Source organism: Pipistrellus kuhlii, unplaced genomic scaffold (genome assembly GCF_014108245.1).
Source record: "Pipistrellus kuhlii isolate mPipKuh1 unplaced genomic scaffold, mPipKuh1.p scaffold_m20_p_4, whole genome shotgun sequence".
In the NCBI taxonomy this organism is placed as follows: domain Eukaryota; kingdom Metazoa; phylum Chordata; class Mammalia; order Chiroptera; family Vespertilionidae; genus Pipistrellus; species Pipistrellus kuhlii.
Window position 1 is genome coordinate 73,506,719 of NW_023425540.1, and position 25,359 is coordinate 73,532,077.

General features: G+C 42.8%; 1 long non-coding RNA gene across 1 annotated transcript; it reads right to left on the bottom strand.

Annotated features, from left to right (window-relative positions):
* Positions 1-264: 264 nt before the first annotated feature.
* Positions 265-25,335, bottom strand: LOC123651156. Its single transcript, XR_006739660.1, has 3 exons — positions 24,960-25,335; positions 23,169-23,273; positions 265-533 (listed from the first exon to the last, which is right to left on the bottom strand). It is a non-coding gene; the product is annotated as an uncharacterized LOC123651156 (long non-coding RNA).
* Between the last annotated feature and the right edge of the window lie 24 nt (positions 25,336-25,359).

Sequence of the window (25,359 nt, forward strand, 5' to 3'; positions counted from 1 at the left end):
AGGGAGGGGCCCCATGAGACCAGTGCCCAGATTTTGATGTGCACTGGGGAAGGGTTGGATTCTAAGAAGTTGGTGCTGGAACTGATAAGAAGGTAGGTGCCAAAATGGTCAGTGGTAGAGCTAAATGCCTGCTACTGATGGCTAGTATTGAGAGCAGAAGTTCGTTCCTTCCCTTTCACTTTCTGGGTCTCTCTCAGCTGGCCCCTAAAACAGGAAGCCAGCCGGCAAGGAAGTCTGAGAAATGTAGTTTTCAGGAGTCCAGGATCACAGAACACAAAATGGAATGGGTTTGGGGCTGAGACACAATAACCAGCACGGCCCACCCCGTTTGGCTACTCATCACTGATACACACCCTTCTACCATATTCAATTTCCATCTACCTCTAACAAGTTCATGCTTCCACCTAACGCTGCAAGTATCCTTCGTACACAGATGCATCATTCTCTTCTAAAAGAGAGGGACAACAAAGTTCTGTAGTCGTCATATGCATCACTGTTCATTCCAGTCAAAATTCCACTTGAATATTCCATAACTGAAAGACAAATAGTAAGGCTCGTCAATACTTTTACATAAAACAGCAGAGGGAAGGAAAAATTGGTTGATAGACACAAAACAAGCAAAGAAGAAAATACACAGAGTTGCTATAGTCTTCATTGCTGCAATTGATTATGATGTCATAATTGATTTTGTAACATAAGATATAAATCACATACAAGTCACCTCCTTAATATGTAAAATTCTATAGTTTCTAATGTGTTCAGAGTTGCATAAACATCACAATTTTAAAAAATGTTTTTATTGATTTTTAGAGGAAGGGAGAGAGAAGTAGAAACATTGATCGGCTGCTTCCTGCACGCCCCCTACTGGAGATTGAGCCTGAACCAGGCATGTATGTGCCTTGACTGATAATCAAACGGGTGATCTCTTGGTTCCTGGGTCAATGCTCAACCACTGAGCCACACTGGGCAGGCTACTGAACATATTTTTAAGGTTCACCATGCCATAGCATATTATCAGCATTTCATTGCTTTACAGTGTTTCCCAAACTTTTGACATGTGTACCCCTTCTATAATTTTCGTAACGCTGAGTACCCCTCGTCCTCATGAGAACGTAGAATTAGGCGCAGATAAGCACGGTGTGGTGCATATCCCCACCAAACTCCGGTGCAACGCGTACCCCCACCAAACTCTTCCCGTACCCCTGGGGGTACGCGCACCACACTTTGGGAAACACTGGTCTAGAATAATATTCCACTGAAAGGATATGCCACTGTTATTCATAGGCATGTGATCTGTTTTCTCTTTTAGGCTCCTATGAATAATGCTACTGTGAATGGTGTACAAGTTTTTAGTGAATGTATGTTTTCACTTGATTATATACCTGAGAATAGTAACTATGCTTAACATTTTGAGGGACTTCAAAATTGTTTTCCACATTGGCTATATCATTGTACATTCCTACCAGCAATGTATGAGGGTTTCAATTTCTTCAAGTCTTACTAACACTTATTATTGTCTGTTATTTTTATTATAGACAGCTGGTGGATGAAGTGGTATCTCATTGCAGTTTTGATTTGCATTTCCCTAATTACTAATGGTATTGGGCATCTTTTCATGTGCTTATTGGCTATTTGTGTATCTTTTTTGAAGAAATGTCTATTCAAGTTCTTTACCCCTTTTTAGTTGGGTTATTTATCTTATTATTGAGTTATAAAGTTCTTTAAATATTCTGGATACAAATCCCTTATCATATATATAATTTGCAAATATTTCTTCCCATTCTGTGGATTATCTTCTCACTTCTTTGACAGTGTCCTTTGATGCACAAAAATTTTAAATTTTGATGAAATAGACTGATTGCTTAAAAGACACAAGCAAAACTCACCAAGGAAAAAATAGAAAATGTGACTATTTACTGAATTCATTGAATCTATAGTTTAAAATCCTCAGAAAAAGAAAACTTCAGATAGTGTCATTTGCAAATTCAAAGAAGGAAAAACACCGATTCTACCAGTTCTTACCTCTTCCATAAAATAGAAGGGAAGGGAACACTTGTTAACTCATTTTGAAGTTAGAATTACTTTGATACCAAAATCAGATACAGATTGGAAGAAAGAATTTACAAATTATCTACCCAACAAAGGATATAAATAACTGCCAGAACATAATAACTGTCAAAAACAACAAAGCAAAACAACCCAGTTTTTAAAAGATAGGCAAAAGATGGCCCTGGCTGGCTGGCTCGGTTGGTTGGAGCATTGTCCTGTACACCAAAAAGATCGTAGATTCGATTCCAGTCATGGCACATACACAGGTTTCGGTTTTGATCCTTGGTTCAGGGCATGTATGAGCAGCAACCAATTTATGTTTCTCACATTGATGTTTCTCTCTCAAAATCAACATTTATACCCTTGGGGATTATTAAAAAACAAAAATAGGAAAAAGGTTTTATCAACCACTGCACCTAGAAAGATAAACAGATGCCGAATAAGCACGTGAAAAGATGCTTCACACCACTAGTCATTAGGGACATGCAAATGAAAGCCATTATTCATTCAACTCACACCTATTAGAATACCGTAGCTAACATTTTAAAACTGTATTACCAAGTTTCTAGCTATCTCTCTCCCTTCCTCTCTGTAAAAAATCAATAGAATACATATATTTTTTAAAAAGTAAAAGGATGGCCCGGCCAGTGTGACTCAGTAAACCAGGAGGTTACAGTTCTAGTCACGGTTCCATTCCTGGTCAGGGCACATGCCCGGATTTCAGACTCCATCCCCAGTAGGGGGCATGCAGGAGACAGCAGAGCAGTGATGTTTCTCTCTCATCAATGTTTCTATCCCTCTCCCTTCCTCTCTCTAAAAAATCAATAAAAACATTTTCTTTTTAAAGTAAAAGGATGGAAAATGATAAAACACACAAACACTTTTTTTTTTAAACTGGACTGACTACATTTAGATTAATATCAAACAAAGTAAACTTCAGAGCTGAGGAAATTATTAGGAATAAAGATGGAATTACATAATGAAAAAAAGAGTCCACTAACCAAAAAGTCATAACTATCTGAAATATATATGCATCTAAAAACATGGTTTTGAAATACATGAAGTAAAATCTGCTAGACCTGAAAGGAAAAGTAGACTTCATATACGCACCAACTTTATGGCCATGTGAAGTAGTGTAGTACCTTTCAGCTGACAGCAGCCCAAGCCAATACGAGAGACCCTGAGCCAGAACTATCCAGATAAGCCACTCCTGAATTCCAGATCCTCAGAAACGAAGAGACAAGCCACTAAATTCTAGTGTAAGTTGTGTAGCTGATACAGACACACAAAACCTCTCTGGTTCTTTGCCCATGACCTGCGCTGAGACTTTTAAGCCCCAATATAATCCTTTTCTTCCTGTAACTCTGCAGTGCCATCAGAAATAGCCAGCCCCACCCACCACTCCTAAAGTTTTCCTTAGCCACTTGTTTTCCCCTGGCATTGGATTCAATAGGCACTTCACCTCAAGAAACCATGAGTGGTAATTGGATTACTTGAGATGTCTCTTTATGCCAGGGGATACCAGAAACCCATCTACATTGGCAAGGTACTTAGCGCTGAGTTCAAGGTCAAAGACATGATCAAATGAATTTCACAATCTCTCCCATCTATGCAGGCCTATTTATCTTGCCAGCTGTGTTTCTTCTGACATCAGGAAGCACTAAAAGGGACATCAGGAGATGGAGAAAGAGGGAAAATGACTTCCTTCCACTTTTCCAGGGATTGTCTTAAGCAGCAGCATTTGGCTTCTGCCCCCAACTACTTGCAGCACACTTGGCCCATAGTTCCTCTTTTAAAAAAGGTTTTTAATAGGGACTACAGGCCGCCCGGCCTGTGTGGCTCAGTTGGTTGAGCGTCATCCCATGCACCAGAGTCACAGATTCAATTTCCAGTCAGGGCTTTATCTCCAGTAGGGGGCGTGCAGGAGGCAGCCAATTGATGTTTCTCTTTCACATCTGTTTTTCTCTCCTTTTCCCTCCCACTCTCTCTAAAAAATTAATTAAAACATATTTTAAAAAGATATGGACTATAGGTCAATTGAGAAGTACCCATGCACCAGGCCTCTAGTTATGAAATAAGGGCAAAATACTCTGTATACAACTGCCAGTATTAGCAAAACTATGTAGTGTTTTAATTACATGCCCTGAAATAGAAACTTTGTGCGTTGTTTTTCAGATGGCACCTGGCCTCCATTAATTGGAAAAAAGGGTTTCCCAGGAATGAAAGCCACTGCACTGTATTTAATGTATTTAACGTAAGTCAACTGTTTTTCCATATTATTAGAAGCCTTAAGTACATGGAATTTATGCTGAAGTTGATTTATAAGTCAAATAATTCACAAGTTTTCTTTTAAATACTCTTTTATTTCAGAGAGAGGAAGGAAGAGGGAGAGAAAGAGATAGAAATATCAATGCTGAGAGAGAATCGCTGATCGGCTGCCTCCTACACACTCCCCATTGGGGATCGAACCTGCAACACGGGCATGTACCCCCACTGGGAATCAAACCTTGACCTCCTGATTCATAGGTCAACGCTCAACCATAGGGCCACACCAGCCTGGCACAAGTTTCCTTTTAGAAAAAATGTTTTGTGGTCACAATTACTTCAAAATATAATTACATTCCAATAAGCTGACAAATCCTGATTTAGCAATTATACAAGTGTGATTTTTGACACATGGCCCACTCCAGGCCACCCCGCCCCAGGATTTTTTGTAAGTTACATGGAATTTTGTTACACAAATGTAAAATGCTAAAATATGTGGGGGGAGAGGGGGAGATACTAAAAGATGAGAAGAATTGTTCCTCTGTTTAAGTTTAGACTGCAGCCAAATGTAGGTAATAGTTTTCAGTTAAAATTATCAGACTATAATATAGCATTCTAAGTCATAAAGACTTGGAAATACAAATCTAAAGAAGGTAATTCCTTCGCCAAATGACAAAAATGTGGCAAATTAATACAATACCTTGTAACACAATAAAACTATGTTGAATTTGTTGGAATCATATGTCACTTTAATGATAATTTCACTGCAAAAATTTTTGCCAGGGTTCATAGCAGAGCCAGTTGTTTTTACAAATTAATAGGGGCTTTAAAATTATATAACTTCCTTCTTTTAAAGTGCATCCTTCTTACAAACTGAGGAGTTACACAGCAGGGCAATTGTGTGTATAGAAAATATGCTGTTTCCTTCTGGGGTTGGCCCAAACCACTCATGAAAAGCTTTAAAATTCTAATTTAAGGAGCTCAAACATGCCAATAACAAATTAATTTTTTCAAATATTGGTGAGTCTCCCATCAATAGAGAAACCCTCAGTAATAGTCAGATATATACCGTATTTTTCGGACCATAAGACGCTCCGGACCATAAGACGCACCAGTTTTTAGAGAAGGGAAATGAAGAAAAAAAAAGATTCTGAAACAAATAGTGTCCTAAAATATTTTATGTGCATTAAAACCCAACATCACAGTCATAAACACATGTAATCGACCCTGTAAAGTAAACAGCAGCATTTAGAACCATTTTAGAGCCGGGCAAGCACAGAGACCACAGAGCCGGGCAAGTAAAAAAACTTTTTTTTAAAAAAAGTATATGTGTAGGCTATATTTGGACCATAAGACGCAGGGACTTTCCCCCCCACACACTTCTGGGGGGAAAAAGTGCGTCTTATAGGTCCGAAAAATACGGTAGTTCTTTTTTGTGTGAACCAAAATGGCCTATTCCAACTCAAATACACCATCAGTTTATTTTTCCTGTTTTCTGTACTGGCTAGTACCACCCATACAATGATGGAACCGAAGTGGTGATAATGGGGCAAGCTTTTCTTTTTTCCTTGTTTTATTTTATTATTCATATATTTTTTTATTTTGTTGGCCATTGTGCCAACTCTTCTAAAGGTTTTACATTTACTTTCTTGTTCTATTCATTAAATGAATCTCAAGATGCTGAGTATATAAATGTTGAGAACTCAGAACACATGCTTAAATACATACATAAGAAGATAAATATCACCCCCACCCGCTACCCAGAAATGACCACCAGTATATCTGTATATTGCCTTGTGTAACAGCATTTTTATGTGGTATTTTCCCCATTCATTAAAAGCTGTACACAAACATTTGAGAGAGTTTCATCTTATTCTGCATTATTAAGATCATTCTGTGTAGATTTCTGGATGAAAGAAGGGGTTCTGTGGAAAGTCACCTCACAGTGTGATCTGATCCTAAATTCCTAACTGGGCAGGCCATGGTGGATGCTCACATCCAGGCATAAAACTTTTCTGTAGTGAAAGGCAATTCCTGTCCATTGTTTTTTTGCTTTCCCCCCCTATTTTCAAAGAGGTGCTTTCAGCCCAGCCAGTGTAGCTCAGTGGTTGAGCATCGACATATGAACCAGGAGGTCACACTTTGATACTGGTCAGGGCACATGCCCGGGTTGCAGGTTTGATCCCCAGTGCAGGAGGCAGATGATCAATGAATCTCTTTCATCATTGATGTTTCTAACTCTCTCCCTTCCTCTCTGAAATCAATAAAAACATATTTTTAAAAAAAATTATATATATATATATATGTATATGTATATTTGGCCATTGGTGATTAATTCAATCTCCAGTTCCTATCTCCACCAAAGTTCAAAGAGTGGGGGCTAAAACTGCTTACTCCCATAATTATTATACACTCTATTTCTTACCTTTTGGTAGTGGCCATTTAACCTCTAACTGCATACTTGACTTAGCAAAGTATAAAATTAACCTCCCTACCCTTCCAGGCTGAGGCAGGCAAGCTTAAGACTTTCCTGGGTACCCACATTATCTCTAGTCTATCCTTTCACTGAGAGTGTGGCTTTAAAAAAAAAAATTGGAAAAAGAAATTGACTTGAGAGAGCGAGAGAGAAACATTGATTTGTTGTTCCACTTATTTATGCATTCACTGATTATTTCTTGTAAGTGCCTGACCAGGGGATCGAACCTGCGGACTTGGATATCTGGATGATGCTCCAACTGAGCTATCTGGCCAGGGCTATCTCTGTATTTCATACAGACACACACACACACACACACACACACACACACACACACACACACCCTGTATTATCTTATATATTTTTCCTGGCAAACCTAGTGCAGAGCCTCATCTCCTGTCACTCCTGGTTACTGACTCTCATTGACACCTAAGGAAAGACACATTATCAACCCACTGGCTGTCATCTCTCCTATTTCTTTCTGGACTCCCGAGATTTCCCTTTCTTTCATGGGAGCTCAGCTATGCATTCAAAATAAAATTTGTAAATGTTATCACACATTTCAAAGAGTTTTAATAGGAGAAATTTCTGGTTATTGTAGCCTGCCAAATCAGAAACATATGGGAAGATGTTTCGGAGTATGTTTCAAAGCCCCTCTTCCCCTGCCAACATTCTGATACAGTCCCCTAAGGAGTGTGCAAAATCTGGATGGAGTTGGGCCAGAAATGGGATGGAGGTGGGATCATTCCTGTGTAATACGAAAAACAACTTATGAACCCACTTCCCTAGTGTTTGGTTCCATTTCTAGTGTTTTAGACTTTTGTATCTCCAGTGCTAATGCAGTTCCATGGCGCATAAAAAATACTGGATAAAGGCATACTGAGTGAATGAATGAATGAATGAATGAATGAATATTGTGATCAATGTGAAATAACGAGAATACCTATTGTGCAGGTCTGATATACCATTAAACTAGACAGTACCTGACACAATCTAACACACAGTAACTGCCCAACAAAGGTCCCTTTTTCCTTACCCTGAAATGGGGAAGAATGGGGGAGGGGCAGATGCAGGCTAGAAGGGGTTAAGGAGGGCATCTGTGATACTTCTAACAATGACAATTAAATAAGCAAACAAACAAATAAATAAATAAATAAATAAAGGTGGTGAGGAAGAGGAGCTCACCACAACTCCAGGGGTTTGGCAGGCTTAGATCAGACTAATTCCAGGGCATGGACAACCTGCATTTCAGCCTTGGTCCAGGTCTGATAACCTTGATGGAGATAAGTGGGTTGGCCTAGATTCCATTCTGTGGATTTGGACCCACGGTCCTTGATGAGTGGGCCAGTCAACCTGGAGGACAGGCCCTCGGGGTGTGTGTGTGTCAGGGTTGTGTATTAGGCCCCACTTATTGGTCTGTTCAGGGCATGGCACAGAGTTGTGAAGGATTAGGAATACATTGAGTCAGACCAAGGATGGCCTCTTTTGCATCATAAAGTCTTACCTTTCCTTCTCCGTCCCCCTCCCTTCTCTTCCATTCTGTCCTCGGCCCTTTTGTGCCTCTGCCTCTCTCCAGAGAGCTCCTCCTCCAGCACAGATGCCTGCCCCCGGGGCTCCAGCTCATCCTCCCCAGGTCTCCCGCCTGGTGCAGGAGGCCCAAAGGCCACGTCTCAGACAGAGACACTCCTTTCCTCCCACACACTGTCCTCTGTGATTCCATCACTAGGACGTCACCCTGGACTCCACCCTCCCCTTTTCAGCTTGGTCATCACGTCTCCAGGATGGAGTCCACCTCTGGGTAGCTCTGCAATCAGGCCTCTAACAATCAATCTCTTCACCGTCACCTGAGGTCAGCCACCAGCCCTGCCCTCTGGATTATCACAGCTCCTAACTCACCTTCACCTCCAGCCTGGGAATGGTGGCCCCAAGCCTGATCAGGGCCTCAGCTATGCTTTGTCTGCCTCCCACAGTGGGCCAACACTATAAACTAGAAGATTTCACATTTTAAAAAAAAGAACTGTGGCTACATTTGAGAAATTTGCTGGGCTCACATACAGCTCAACCCTTTAAAGGGGATATCCGCTGTCCCCGAGTGGCAGCTGGTCCCTTCAGAGGGGACTCCCAGTCTGCCTTGCCTCTAAAGGCTCTTGAGATCACGGCTCCAGTTCATCATCTACACCACTCCCAACTAAAATACCACAGCGGCCTGGCTAGCATGGCTCAATGGCTGAGCGTCAACCCATGAACCAAGAAGTCAGGGTTCAATTCCAGGTCAGGGCACATGACCGGGTTGCGGGCTCAATACCCAGTCTGGGCGTGTAGGAGGCAGCCTGTCTATGACTCCTCCCTCTCCCTCCTTCCCTCCCTCTCCCTCCCTCTCTCTCATTTCTGAAATAAATAAAAATGTATATTTAAAAACATACCAAGTTGATCCTGCCATTTAGCAGCTTGTCTAAGTCCCACAGAAGAAATCAGGCTCTTTAACCCGGCATTCAGGACCCTTCCCCACTCCACCTCTCTAGCCTCACCCCAGTCCCTCTGCTCCCCTGGAGCACGACAGTACGCGCAACATACTGTGTTATGATTAATCTGTGCAGTTATTCAGTGTCTGATACGTACATGCTCAAGAAAAAGTATTAATTTTTATTAAAATGTTCTATTATTTTATCTTAACAATTACTCATTTATTTCAGCCCTTTGTGTCTAACATGTCTCTATTATAAACCTATGAAAATTGAAGCTTTTGCTTTTCGCGGCCCACATAAACTTAAACCTTACTTATTGGTATTTGGCCCGTTAGCCTTTGAGTTTGACATGCTTGCTCTAGCCCCTATAGTTCCTATAACTGGGAAAGTGGTAGGCAGTTAGAGAGACATGAGCAGAACAAGGACAATGAATGGGCCAGATCCGGACGGTGACCAGGGCAGAAAGTCCTGGTGCCTAGCAAAGGACAACTGTAGTGTAGGACCTCGCCTCCCAGGGTGACCTTTCCTCCCCTAGCATATCACTGGTCATGTGGTTTGGACCCCTGACCTTTCCTTCTTAAGAGATAACATCTAGATCTCAGTTGTATTTCAGCTCTAGGGTCAGAAAAGCAGCAAAACCAGACAAGGGACCCCATGGCTGACCTCAAGACCTACTACCTTGACTAATGACTTCCTACCCTGCCACCCCCAATCAGTCAGTGGAGACCTAGACCCTGAAAGGACACACCAGGAAAGCTGCTGAATATTCTAATAAGATATTCCCCTAGGACCGCCCCTATAAAAGCCCTGGTATGAGGACCCAGAGCCTCTCGCTCCCCCAACCCCCAGGCACGTTATGTTATCGTTACCTTCCTCATTCCCAAGCTCCAAGGGCCCTTCCTTTACTTCTGTAACTTCTTTCCTAAACCCATTTCTTCTAGGTATTACGTTTTCTACCTCTGTGATTTTATTGATTTTTTTTTTGGGGGGGGGGGGGGGAGAGGAATGGAGAGGGATACATGGATATGTGCCCTGACCAGGAATCAAACCAACAACCTCTTGGTTCATGGGTCGACGCTCAACCATTGAGCCACAATGACCAGACTGCCGCTGTAATTTTATAAATAAATCTTCTCTTATAATTTGGGTCTTGGCTCTGAATTCTTTCTTAGCCAGAACCCAAGCACCAAGGTTGCTGAACCCAGGTCCAGTGTGACCCCACTGGCCTAACCCCTGGTGGTGTTCCCACGGCCTTCAACAGGAAGAGAAGTTAAAGGCTTGACTCAGGTTAAACGAACGTTTTGATAAGAATAGCTCAAGGGTGGGGCAGTGTACATAGGGGAAAGGGGCTTGAATTAGTCTTTGTGTTTAGACTGATTACCTGGAACTGACTGGTGGACACTGCAGGGGAAAAGCAAAAGCTCTGTATAGAGATCAGAGCTGTGGAATGAGGCCTGGGCTTCCTTGTGAGATGGTGAGCACCTCATTGCTGGGGATATTGCATCACTGGAGAACCATCAAGTAAACTCACTGCATTGGCTAGAGCGTCACACTCCCCTCACCCAGCTGGATACTTCACGGAATGTTACTGATTGTCACAATGACTGTAAATGTGAATAGGCAGTAGACATGGTCCTGCAACATGCGGGACAGTCCCATGAAAAGAACTGAGAACTTCTGGGTGAGAGGCTTGGCTAGAAAATGGCTTTCAGCTTCTTTCAGTAATGAAAATATGTTTCAGCCGAAACAGGTTTGGCTCAGTGGATAGAGTGTCAGCCTGCGGAGTGAAAGGTCCCAGGTTTGATTCCCGTCAAGGGCATGTACCTTGGTTGCGGGCACATCCTCAGTAAGGGGGTGTACAGGAGGCAGCTGATTGATGTTTCTCTCTCATCGATGTTTCTAACACTGTAACACTCTCCCTTCCTCTCTGTAAAAATCAATAAAATCTATTTTAAAAAAGAAAAAAAATATTTTTCACACAATAGCTTCACAGACCCAGAATACAGAATAGAATCAGTGTTTAAAGACAGGGTGGCTCCTGCCACGGCCCCTCTCCGGAACCCTAAGGCACCAAAAGAATACCTGTAAAAACCACTGATTTCGGTGGCCTGAGATCTAGATGCTTCTAAAATTCTCTCTCTGTCCCAGGAGGGGGACATCCATGCCAGTCCCCACAGCCACCATCACTCAGGCTCTGGGTTCCTGCAGGCAGATGCTGACCTTCTCAGGCTCAGGCTCAGACAAGAGGACACCAGTGCCCACCTGCTCTTACAAGGACTACAGGAAGCATGGCCCAGCCAGTGCCTGGCGTATGGCAGGGGCTCCATGTTCGTTAAAGCCAAATCCAAATTTCATTTATTCTCTTAAATTAGAAATAGACTGAGTGGCCAGATTATGATGATCTCTAAAACTATTCTTCAAAATAACCTTTCTCATAGTGTTTCTCAGTACAGGCACGCTTAGCATGTTAGGCAATCTTTACTCTGTGAATTGTCCAAAGAATCAGATTCATTCCATGTCAATTTCACTCCCTTGTGGTTGAGAGAATTTAAAAAAAAAGGCCCCTACACATTTCCCATTGGGAAAAGTAGTACTTCCCCTATTGGGGACTACTGTTATAATCAATACAAGAATTGCCTCATCAGAATTCTTGAGTCATATGACACCTCTGTTGAAATATCTCCAATGAGGGCGAGATCTCACTGCCACAGGAGGCAGCCCTGCCAATTTCAGGCAGCTTTGGTCACTGTCCAGTCGGTTCACCTCCTACATTTTTCCACTATTATACAAGTTCAACTCTCTCAACACGTGGATGGTAAATCTAACCCCTCTTCAGCTTCAGCTTCCTCTTCTGGTTAAAATCCCCAGGTTTTCCTTATTTTACATAAAGGACATGGTTTCCAGACCTTTCAACATACTGGGAAGGAGCATCACTTTATTTATCTAATTCTAAAGGTGTGCTCAGAACTGATAATGCCGCCTCTCCAGTCCAGGAGCATTCATTCTACTTGATTTAGCCTTTATTAGCTGAACTCTTGTGGTCACTTGTGATAGAAACCAAGTCCAACTGGCTTAAGGAAAACAAAGCAAAACCAAAATCAAATCCAGTGGCTCACAAGGCAGCCCAGCTCGCCCCCCCCCAGCAAGCCAGGGTTTGCCTCCCTGCAAATGTGCATCAGTCCAGGGAGTCTACTGATAGACCTGGGTTATGTGCACACTTCTTGGACCCATCATTGTCCCCAGGGAGATACTATGATTGCCCAGGCCTGGATCCTATGTCCTGGTGTGAGAGATGGGTAAATGCATGAGAAATAGCAATGCTGGCAAGATGAAAATCAGTGGGTGTCTGTCACGTTACCTTTTTTTTTTTTTTTTACCTTTTTTTAAATTTAATAAATCTTTATTGCTCATATTACAATTGTTTCTCCTTTTTCCCCCCATAGCTCCCTTCCACCCAGTTCCCACCCCACCCTCTGCCCTTACCCTCCCCCCATTGTCCTCTCTTCCTGCACCTCCTACACCTCTTTGATAATTATCAGTCCACTCCCTTTCTTTGCTCCTGATTCTATTATATTCACCAGTTTATTCTGTTCCTCAGATTTTTAGATTCACTTGTTGATATATTGTATTTGTTGATCATAATTTTTATCTTTTTTCTTCTTCTTCCTCTTCTTAAAGAATACCTTTCAGCATTTCATATAATACTGGTTTGGTGGTGATGAACTCCTTTAGCTTTTTCTTATCTGTGAAGCTCTTTATCTGCCCTTCAATTTTGAATGATAACTTTGCTGGTTAGAGTAATCTTGGTTGTAGATTCTTAATTTTCAACACTTTGAATATTTCTTGCCACTCCCATCTGGCCTGCATAGTTTCTGTTGAGAAATCAGCTGATAATTGTATAAGTGCTCCCTTATAGGTAACTAACTGTTTTTCTCTTGCTGCTTGTAAGATTCTCTCTTTGTCTTTTGCCCTTGGCATTTTAATTATGATGTGTCTTGGTGTGGTCCTCTTTGGATTCCTTTTGTTTGGGATTCTGTGCCCTTCCTGGACTTGTAAATCTTTTACTTTCACCAGGTGGGGGAAGTTTTCTGACATTATTTCTTCAAATAGGTTTTCAGTATCTTGCTCTCTCTCTTCTTCTGGAACCCCCATTATTCTGATGTTAGTATGCTTGAAGTTGTCCCAGAGGCTCCTTACACTATCTTCAACTTTCTGGATTCTCTTCTCTTCTTGCTTCTCCAGAGGATTCTCTTCTCTTCTTGCTTCTCCTTTGCCTCTTTGTATTCCAAATCTTTGACTTGATTCTTGTGTTCTTCTAATCTGCTGTTGGGTCTCGTATAATATTTTTTATTTCAGTCAGTGTATGTTTAATTTCTAGTTGGTCCTTTTTCATATCCTCGAGGGTCTCATTAAATTTATCGGCCTTTTCTAGGAAATTCTTGAAAAACCTTATAACCGTGGTTTTGAACTTTATATCCAGTTTTTTGTTCTCCTCCATTTCTTTCTTTTGAGATCTGTTTCTTTGTCTCGGCATTTTTGCTGCTGCCCTGAGTTGGTAGGGTGGCTTTGTGTGTTTGGTGTCCTATATGGCCCAGTGGGTCAGCCTCCCCAGTTACCTGAGGTAAACACTCTTGGTGCTCCCCTTTGTGGACTGCGTGTACAGCCTTGTTATAGTTCAGTCTTAATTGTTGTTGGTATCACTGGGAGGAATTGACCTCCAGGCCTATTGGATGTGAATATCAGCTGTGTCTACTCTGGGATACCTTCTGTATTGGAAACAGTCTTATTGGATCAGACTTACAAAACTGCAAAAGCCTCTAAGCTCAGCTTACATGGAGTGGAATCTCAGGGCTGAGCCCACAGTCTTGGCTTCTCATCAGCCCTGCCCTTGTGCGCGCACCTCAGACCTCTGCCTTTCGCAGCTCCCCTGAGTTTCCGCCTGACAGCCCAGATTTCCCCTGCAAGAGCGTAGGTGCCCCAGGGGCTCGCCCAGAATTGGGTTGGGTCTCTGTATAATATTTTTAATCTCAGTGCAGTCAGGAACTTCCAACACCTTCCACTGTGGAGAGGCCACGGCAACCTCTGCAGTCAGACCTCTCTGCGCGCACTCACTCGTGCATGGGTACCTCTAGACCCTGCCCGCTGCGGCTCCTGGCTCCCCTGAGTCTCCCAGTCTCTGAGTCTCTGTGTGCATTTCTCTACAGTCCAGACTCCAGCCGTATGAGCCAGGCACTTGGCCGCCCTTCCTCTCTACGCGCACATCTCCCTACCTCAGTGCTTTGCAGCTCCTGATCCGATCCGTGAGCCACCCACTCAGCCAGCTTTCCTATGGTTTTGGATGATATCGGTTCTGTCTTTTTGTTGTTTTGAAATTGTTGTGCGAGGCGGCAGCTTAGGTGCTTACCTAGGCCGCCATCTTGGTTCCCTCAAAATTTACTACCTATCACGTTACCTTAAAGATGAATGGCATTTGCTTTTTGGAAACCAGCGTTCACTGCATCTCAGAGTGAAACAACTTTACAGACGACTACAAATTCCACTACAGCACAATTTAAAGCCAGTTCTCACTTATCCTGAAATATTACTAGCTTTTTCAAACTCCATTTATTCAGCAAACATTTTGCACACCCATTTGCCAGCCTTCAGTAGATGGCTGGGTGGGATAGACATTGCCCTCGGACTAGAGGACCCACAGCACAGTGGGGAGGCAGACATTCCAATAGACCGTGTTGCAATATCAATGCTGTGAGAAACTCCCTGGAGGAGGGGGCACTGGCAATAAGCACAGAGAAGGAGTAGGTGTTTGCCTGTTGGACATGAGGGAGCAGTGAGGACAGAGAAGGGAAGAACATTCGAGGAAAAGTGTGCACAGGGGCACAGATGTGAGCAAGGACTTGGAGTGTCTCGGAACCACTGGGAGTCCAGTACCATAGGAAGATGCAGTGTGGCAGAGGGGCTGGGGATGAGGCTGGTAGGATAGTCAGGACCAAGTGTGAGGATTCTTGCAGCCCTAGAGTCATCAAGCTCCCTAGCTTTTACAGTGCAGCCATCATTCTAGCACCTGTTCCACAGAGTCTCTTGCCGCCCTCACCCTTACCCTCACATGAACGTAGGTCTCCACAACTTATCAAAGGAAGTGCCTTGCCACCGGTATTCCTGAGAAGGTGGGAACATCCCAGCCTGGACATTTGCACTGTTGATGCTGTAAGAAATGTCCAAACCTGCAGAGGATTTTTATGAGTTTCAGTCAAACTGAGATACAAGCCTGAGTTTGAGCATATGCAAGATCTCAATGGTCTCAAAAAAAAAAAAAAAAAGGATTACTCTGGTACTTCAAGGATGTGTTAACCTAGATGCACAAGAACAATAAACAGGGCTGGCTTAAAAACCTTTTACTAAAGAAGTTACATACCTGAGGCAGTGACTACTACCATGACCTGCCCAGTTAGGAATTTATGATCCCATCACCCTGTGAGGTTACTTTCGGTTAGATTTATTACAACACCCCTTTCCATCCACAGCGCTGACTGTGTCCTATTATCCAGGACTGTATCAGGAGCAATGGCTGGTGTTTATGCATAAGATCCTGCCCAGGAGCAAATTCCAGCTCCCACCTTCCCTTGCCCTCTGGAAACTGGCAGGTGAGTTTCTTAGTAGCACTGTCATCCATCCTTCTGTCTGGGTTCGCATGTTATTTTGTGTTTGTTTGTTTAGTATTATTTTTATTGATTTCAGAGAGGAAAGGAGAGGGAGAGACAGATAGAAACATAACTGATAACAGAGAATCATTGACCAGCTGCCTCCTGCATATCTCCTAACTGGGGATCAAGAGGGCAACCTGGGCACATGCCCTTGACTAAAATCGAACCCAGGACCCTTCAGTCTGCAGGCTGATGCTCTATCCACTGAGCCAAACCAGCTGGGGGGGGGGAGGTTCATAAGTATGAGTTTAGGGTCAGACCCCTCCTTACAGCACCATGATATTCCCTTACTGTCCCAGACCCCTGTCCGCAGATAGCTGCGGTTTTGGTTTGCCCAAGCATCAAATCCTTCCTTAGTTGGCCCTGCAGCCTGCAGAGAATGAACAAGATTATCCCTGCCCTCCAGGCACTGTCTGGCCGATCCAAAGAAACTCACATGGACCGTGAGGAAGGGTGTTCCATAGCAGTTGCCCTTGGGAAGAACTGGGTGGCCTGGAACCCAGGGTGTGTGGGAGACAAATTTTTCACCATATAGTCATGGGTGCATTTTGAATCTTGTACATTGTGCATATAAAGCTTCCTTTTAAAAACAAATTATATATGTGTGTGTATGTATACATATATGTATAAATGTGAATTTGAATATGTACGTTAAAGTATTTTAAGAATATAGAGGTTGGGCTTTCTAGGGGAGGCAATATTTGAGATTGATTTTGATAGAGAATTAAAATGTACCAAGTAGGAAAGTGGGGAGGGGAAGGGGTAAGAGAGAGGGCTTGCTAGGAAGGGGGTACAGCACGGGCAAACGACTGCAGGCTTGGGAAAGCGGGATGCTTGGAGAATCATGAGATGTGTGAGGTTGTAACTGAGGTAACTGAGGCAAACCATGGGGCTGGAACCCCTTGGTTAGGAGCACCCCTGCTGGAGGAGCTCCCAAGGAAGAGTCCAAGGATCAGGGCTGAGGACAGAATGGGAGAAAAGAAACGGTAAAAAGCCAAGGTTTAAAAGGCCAAGAGGCTATGGTGCGGTCCTGACTCTCAATCAGTGTCCCTGATCCTTCACAACTCTGTGCCACGCCCAAGCAGACGATCAGGTGGGGCCTAATACACAATCCTGACACACACCCCTATGGCCTGTCCCCCGGGTTGACTGGCCCAATTCATCAAGCACTGATGGGTCCAAATCCACAGAATGGAATCTAGGCCAACCCACAAGCTTCCCACTTGACCTCCATCAAGGTCATCAGAGACCCGGACCAAGGCTGGAATGCCGGTTGTCCATGCCCTGGAATTAGTCTGACCAGAGCCTGCCAAGGCTGTGGGGCCACAGTCAGCTCCTCCTTCCTCTCTAAGGCTGCAGGGTCCAATATGGCAGCCACCGGCTACAGATAGTTACTGAAACTTCAATGTCAATTAATTAAAATGAAATAAAATGGGAACATCAGTTCCACAGTTAGCTACCTTCCAGGTATTAAATAGTTCCGGTATTTCTGACTTTGCCAATTTAAAAACCTGCCTAGGGTTGCAGGCTTGATCCTTGGTAGGGGATGTGCAAGAAGCAGACAATCAATGTTTCGCTCACACATTAATGTTTCTCTCTTTTCCTCTCCCTTCCTCTCTAAAAATCAATTTTTAAAATTCTTAAAAAATAATAATAGTTAATAATCAGCAATCCTAAGGATGAGCTCACAGTAAGAAATGTCAAAATCCCTGGGAGCAAAATCCACTAGGATTGAAACAGGGAGGACACAACAAACAGAATACACAACAATCTGAAAGAGAACTCAAAATGTCTTCAAGATGATTTAAAAAACTGTTTGCCTTTGGAGGGAAGGAGAGACTGGGAGTGAGCATTAGAGAAGCTTCTGGGAACACTGGAATGTTCTGTTTCCTGACCCAGGTGCTGGTGACAAAAGTTTGTTCAGTTTTTGAAAGCTGGGTGAGGTGTATACCCATAATTTGTACACTTTTCAGGATGTATGTTGTAATTCAATAGATTGATTTAAGAAATTATTTCTGTATTTATTTCACAAAATTTATTTCTAAAAAGTGTTTAGGATGTATAAATTAAATATGCATTGTATTTCAAATATATTTTAACAAAATGTCAAATAAAATGTAATTTATAAAAAATATGAATTAAGATTTTTCTCTCATCATTGATGTTTCTCTCCTTCTCCTTTCCTCTCTGAAATAAAAAAAAAAGGAAGTTTTTTAAAAGGAAAACTTTGTTGAAATGTATTTTCTCATGTATTATTATTACATATTAGAGGCCAAGTACACAAATTTGAGCAGCAGTGGGGTCCCTCGACCTGGCCTATGGGCTCAGTCTGAAACTGGCTCTCCAACATCCCCTGAGGGGGCCCAGATTGTGAGAGGGTGCAGACCAGGCTGAGGGATCCCACAATCAGGGCTAGGAAGGGACACAGGAGGTTGGCCAGCTGGGGAGTGACTATGGGAGGGCTCTAGGGCATGTCCGGCCTGTCTCACTCGGTCCTGATTCACTGGATCCCAGCAGAAAGCTAACCTGTCAGTTGGAGCATCTGCACCCAGGTGGTCAGTGCATGTCATAGCGACTGGTTGACCAGTTGACTGTCTGTCCCCTGGTGGTCAGTGCATATCATAGCGAGCATTTGAGCTGCCTTAGTATATCATTAGCATATTACACTTTGATTGGTTGAATAGACAACAGGACACTTAGCATATTAGCCTTTTATTATCCAACACAATGGCAGAATGAGCTGTTGCTATGATGTGCACTGACCACCAGGGGGCAGATGCTCAATGCAGGAGCTGCCCTCTGGTGGTCAGTGCACTCCCACAGGGGGAGCTCTGCTCAGCCAGAAGCTGGGCTCATGGCTGGTGAGGGAGCCTCCCTGCTTCCATGGCAGTACTAAGCTGTCAGTCAGACATCCCCCAAGGACTCCTGGACCGCAAGAAGGCGCCGGCTGGGCTGAGGGACCCACTGAGTGAATGAATTTCGTGCACTGAGCCTCTCTCTCCATCTCCCTTCCTCTCTCTAAGATCAATAAAAACATATTTTTAAAAATGGATCAGAGATCTAAATATAAGAACTAAAACTATAAAACTCTTGGAAGAAAACAGACATAAATCTTTGTGATCCTGGATTAGGCAAAGGTTTCTTAAATATGACATTTAAAGCATAAGCAACTAAGGGGGGAGTGAAAGAAAATGAAACATCATTAAAATTAAAATTTTTTTGCTTCAAATGGCACCATAAAGTGAAAAAAAAAAAAAAAAAACAGAAAAGGAGAAAAAATTTGCAAATCATAAATCTGATAAGGGTCTTCTAATATAGTCTAGAATATATAAAGAACTTTTACAACTCAACTCAACAATAACAAGACAACCTAATTTAAAAATGGGCAAAGGGGCCTCGCCGGTTTGGCTCAGTGGATGGCGCATCAGCCTCCAGACTGAAGGGTCCAGGGTTTGATTCCAGTCAAGGGCACACACCCATGTTGTGGGCTCAATCCTTACTGTGGGTCGTGCAAGAGGCAGCCAATCAATGATTCTCTCTCATCATTGATGTTTCTATCCTCTCTCTCCCTCTCCCTTTCTCTCTGAAATCAATATATATATTTTAATGGGCAAAAGATCTGAATACACATTTCTCCAAATAAGATATATAAATGGCCAATAAGCACATGAAAAGATACTCACAGCCATCAAGGAAATGCAAGTCAAAACCACAACGAGATACCTTTTCACATAATCAAAAAGATAAAATAATAAATGCTGTCTAGAAAAGGGAGACACTGGAACCCTCAGACACCACTGGTAGAAATTTAAAATGGTGTAGCCACTTTGGAAAACAGTCTTGAAGTTCCTCAAATAGTTAAACATACTGTTACCACATGATCAAGTATCTCACTGCTAGGTATACATCCAAAAGAAGGGAAAACACCTGTCCACACAAAAATCTGTACATGAATATTCATAACAGCATAATAGCCAAAAATGGAAACAACCAAGATGTTCATCTACTTATGAATGGGTAAATAAACTGTTACATACTCATACAATGGAATTTTATTTGGCAATAAAAAAAGGAAAAAAGACCCTGCCCGGTAGCTCAGTTGGTTGAAGCATTGTCATGTACAACAAAAAACTTGCGGGTTTGCCTGGCTGCCATGGATCAGTGATTGAGTGTCCACCTATGGACCAGGAGATCACGGTTCAATTCCCCATCAGGGCATATGCCCAGGTTTCGGGCTCAGTCTCTAGTGTGGGGCGTGCAGGAGGCAGCCAATCAATTATTCTCTCTCATCATTGATGTTTCTCTCTCTCTCCCTCTTCCTTCCTCTCTGAAATAAATAAAAATATATTTTAAAAAAACAAAGGTTGTGGGTTCGATTCCCAGTCAGGGTATATATCTGGGTTGCAGGTTTAATCCCCACTGGGGCAAGTATGGAAGGCAAATGATGGATTCTTCTCTCTCACATTGTATCTCTTCTCACCCTCTTCCTCTCTGTCAAATCAGTAAACATCAGGATTAAAAAGGGAGGAAAAAAGGGAATGAAGTGCTGATACATGCTTCAGCATGGATGAACCTTGAAAATATTATGCTAAGTGAAAGAAGCCAGTCACAAAAGTCCACAATTGTATGATTCTATTTATATGGAATGTCCAAAATGGACAAATCTACAAAGGTAGAAAGTAGATTAGTTAGTCCCTAGTTCTGGATTAGGGAATCAAGGCTAAGGGGAACAGGATTTCTTTTGGGTATCAAAAATGATTCTAAAATTGATTGTGTTAATGTTTATACAACTGTGGATATACTACAAACAACTGAATTGTACATTTTTAAGTTTTTATTGATTTGTGAGAAGAGAGAACACCAATTTATTGTTTCAATTATTTATGTATTCATTGGTGGATTCTTGTATATGCCCTGACTGGGGATCGAACCCCAAACCTTGGTGTATTGGATGATGCTCTAACCAACTGAATTACTTGGCCAGGGCTGAATTGTACATTTTAAATGGCTGAATACTGTGGTATGTGAATTATATCCCATTAAAACTTAAATATAATACCAATAAAGCACATGAATTATTGAGTCACAAAGTCTTTCTAACCAAAGAGCTCAGTGGCTCCAGAAGCTCTTTGCAATGCAACCAGTTGAGAACTGGAAGGAAATGGGATGATGAAGAAAGGGTTTTCATCTGATTCCAAATAGTTCACTGGTTCAGGTGAGGCAAGTGCTGGGAAAAGAGCCACCCAGCAGAAAAAAGAAAATTGGGGGCTGTTGCTATTTCAAACAGAGCAGTTAGGGAAGGCTTTTTTTGAACAGGAGCCTGAAGGAAGCGAAGGTGGGTGTCATGCGGGTGTCAGAACACAAGTAAAAGCTTAAAGTGGGAAGCTGATTGGGAGTTGAGTGATGGGGGAGAAGGGAGGAGGGGCTAGGAGCAGGAGTAGACATATGCAAGCCTTTTAGGCCATAGCGAGGGCTCTGGCTCCTTCCAACTCAGAAAAATGAGAGGGTTTGAGCAGAGCAATGACAATCCCTGATTTTGGGTTGAAGACACACAATGACTTGGGGCGAACACACAACACATGCGCTGTGCACCTGAAACCTGTATAATTTTGTTAAGCAGTGTCACCCCAATTAATTCAATAAAAAGAAAAAAGAAAAGAAGAAACACTATGACTGCTATGTGGAAAATAGATCAAAGGGGCAGAGTTGAAGCATCCTTCTTCGAATATCTATTTGACATATTTTTTAACAGGGTTGTATTTTTTTATTATTATTGTTGTTGTTATTTTGCAAAATCTGCATGTTTTTAATGCTGGTGAGCTATAGTTTTGGTTAGGAAAAAAAGCATAGTCAGTATTTTTTTTTACTCCTTTCTTTTCATCATGTATAGATGGAGATTACAAGTGTCAATTTAAATTTTTTTCACACTCATATTCACTTGTTTGGAAAGTCTTTTTTTAATTTTTCATTTATGCATTCAGTGGTTGCTTATTGTTTCGTTTGTTTTATCCTCAGGTAAGATACTTTGCCATTCATTTTTAGAGAGAGTGGAAAGGAGAGTGAGAGACAGAAACATCAATGTGAGAGAAACACATCGATTGGTTGCCTCCTGCACACACCCCAACCAGGGCCTGGGAGAAGCCTGCAGCGGAGGTATGTGCCTTTGACCAGAATGGAACCCAGGAACCTTCAGTCCCCAGGCCGATGCTCTATCCACTGAGCCAAACCAGCTAGGGCTATTGGTTGCTTCTTGTATGTGCCCTGACTGGGGATAGAACTTGCAACCTTGGTGTATTGGGACGACGCTCTAATCAACTGAGCTACAAGGCCAGGGCCTATTGGTAAGGTCTTTAACCTATACTTAAACTCATGCTTATAACAGAAGCTTTGCAGTAGCGCAATGCAGATGCTTATTATGGTTCACATAGGAGTGGAACTATATAGTTTATAGAGCATCAATGTTTCTTTGCACGTAAATTGAATATTTAAGTCATCGATTTTAATCTCAACATAAAAATTACTCATATTTCAGATTATCTTAGATAAGTTAACAGTATTATACCAACAAAACACCAACATTTCACAACTTAATAGTATGAATACTGAAAACTGGTCTCCAACAAGTATTATTCCTGTCTTATAAACAAAGAAGCGACACATTAAACAACTTGCTTGAGGTCACACAGCTAGTAAGTGGTTTGGCCAGGATTTAAAATGCAGGCAATCTGAAATGCAGCCCATAGATTAACCACTACACTAAAGGCTTCTCAGAGAAAGTAGTATCTGAGTGGGGCCTTCAAAGAAGGCCCTCAGGGCTCAAGGGAACTGGTAAAGGCTGAGATATCCACTCTGGGAAAGGAGTTAGAGAACTATAATAATTAGAATCAAGGCTCATGAGGACAACCTCAGGAAAGGTTAGACATCTAACTTTTCCATGGAGTCAGTCACCGTATTTATGGAACTTTGCAGTGTTGGCCTCAATTGTATGGATCCTGAGGGGAAGGTGAGCTGTGTGCTGAAGACCAATGAAAGGGAAAAGGGCCTATGGTCTGACAGTATGGCCCAAGAGATTGGCTTCAGGTGCTGGCAGGGTAGAAGTGGGATTGGACCAGGAGGGAGGGGATGATCCATGGGTGGTCTGGTGCTTACACAACCTTGGCCAGAGGTCTTCCTTGAAGCCTTCCCTCCTTTTGCTCATTAATGACAAATTACCTCCTTCTTCTCATGTAGAGCTTCTGTGGCGGATGACACAGGGACCCTCGCAACATGGTTCCTATCTTCCAGGATCGCACCTGGAGGTGACTTTGGCCTGGGACACTTTGAAATAAAAAAAATTAAAGTGCATTCAATAGTGAATATTAAGGTTTTCATTTAGTCAGATGCATTTAAGCGCACTTTAAAAGTAGAGGAGTTGTCCTAACTGGTTTGGCTCAGTGGATAGAGTATTGGCTTGTGGACTCAAAGGTCTCAGGTTTGATTCTTGTCAAGGGCATGTACCTTGGATGTGGGCACATCCCCAGTAAGGGGTGAGCAGGGGGCAGCTGATTGATGTTTCTCTCTCATCGATGTTTCTAACTCTCCCTCTCCCTTCCTCTCTATAAAAAAATCAATAAAATATATTTTAAAAAAATAAAGTAGAGGAGTTATGGGAAAGAGATGTGGAGGGGAGGGCCAAATTTAAACTGTGCAAGGAGAGAAGAAACCATTGATTGTTCTCTGAGCCATGTGCTAAGTTCAAAGCCGTGTGACTTTGGGCAAATCACTTCCTCTAGGTATTTCAAAACTGTAATTTATGTATGAGATATGGGAATTATACATGCAAAAACACCCATCATGCAATCAAACACAGAGTAGGTAGGTGCTCAATATAGCTGACTGTGGACCAGGAACTTTATAAAATTTTTCTCATTTAATCTTTATAATCCTGAGGATGTAGGTGCCATCCTCCCCTTATCTATACTAATAAAAGAGTAAGATGCATATTGATCAGACCTTCATGACACCCACCAGCCAGATAGGAATATGTATGTAAATTAACCCAACAAAGATGGTGGGTTAATTTGCATGTGCAGGCACCCAGCGAAAGTGGAAGGGGGGGGGGGGCGCGCAGGACACTTGCATCATTGCCATGGCGATGACACAGGCCTTCTGCACTGCCCCAGCTGCTCTGGGCCTCTGGGCAGCTGGGAAGGCAGAAAAGTGACTGCAGCTAGAGCAAAGGCGGTGCCAGCAACCAGGGGAAGGAAGGCCCGATCTTGCACGAATCTTCGTGCATCAGGCCTCTCGTGTAGATGATAAAAATGACAGTAAAGAGGTTCAGTAACTTGCCTGAGGTCACATAGCTAGGTAAGAGGCAGAACTCAGGTTATGTTGGCCTATCTAATAATAAAGTGGAGAGACAGAAATAATAATTAAAAAAAAGTTAATAGCTGCTTTGTCATCCTGGTACTGGGATAAAATAACAAAAAATGTTTAAATGTATAGCATTTTATACCTACTTAGTATCTTCTTTTCTTAAAATAAAAATTTTATTGACTTTTATAAAGAAAGAAGGGGGAGACAGAGAGAAAATCATCAATGTGAGGGAGAAACACTGATTGATTGCATCTCGTAACTGGCAACCTTCGGTGCATGGGATGCCGCTCAACCAACTGAGCTACACAGGCCAGGGCCCTAGTATACTCTTTTTATACTTACTGGGTATATGCAAGAATTCTGAGGTTCTTCTAAATTTTGCCAAGACACATTAGGGTTTGGAGTATCCCATATGACAAACCTCAACAATTACCAATGTAATTGTCATTGAATAGCCTGTTATTGCTAAATGGAATTCACATCAGGATGGCATTCTTTTCCAGCGCAATGATTTACGCAAAGGTGAGATGCACCGACTCTTGCTAATAATTCAACTACAACCTACAATCTAATCTCACCCCCCACCCCTACCTCAAACCCGTGTCTGCACTCCCCTTGCCCAAGCTCGGACACTGACCCCAATCTCACCCCTTCAGAGCCTTTGGACCCTGTGCATTCTCTGCGAGTGCCCAGCTCTGGGGACTCCAACCTTGAGGAGTTAAGTAACCCAGTGGCGGAAGCCAGCGACTCCTTGGCTGGGAAGAGGTGTCGGAGTGCGGCCACACTGCGCAGGATTCCGGGTTCCCGCCAGTTCTGGATTACGAAAAGCTAGGCGACACCATCAAGGGCTGCAGGCCTGGCACAGGGTCCAAGGCCTGCCCGGAGAGCGGCCGTCTAGGCGCGCGGACAGAGCCCCCGGAGATTCCCGAGGTAGGGCAAGCCTCGCGCCACGGGTGGGGCGGGGCGGTGGCAGGAGGCGGCTGCAGGTGAAGCCGCGGGACTAGCACACAATGGGCCGGGCCACCAGGCCGGACGCCGGGCACACACA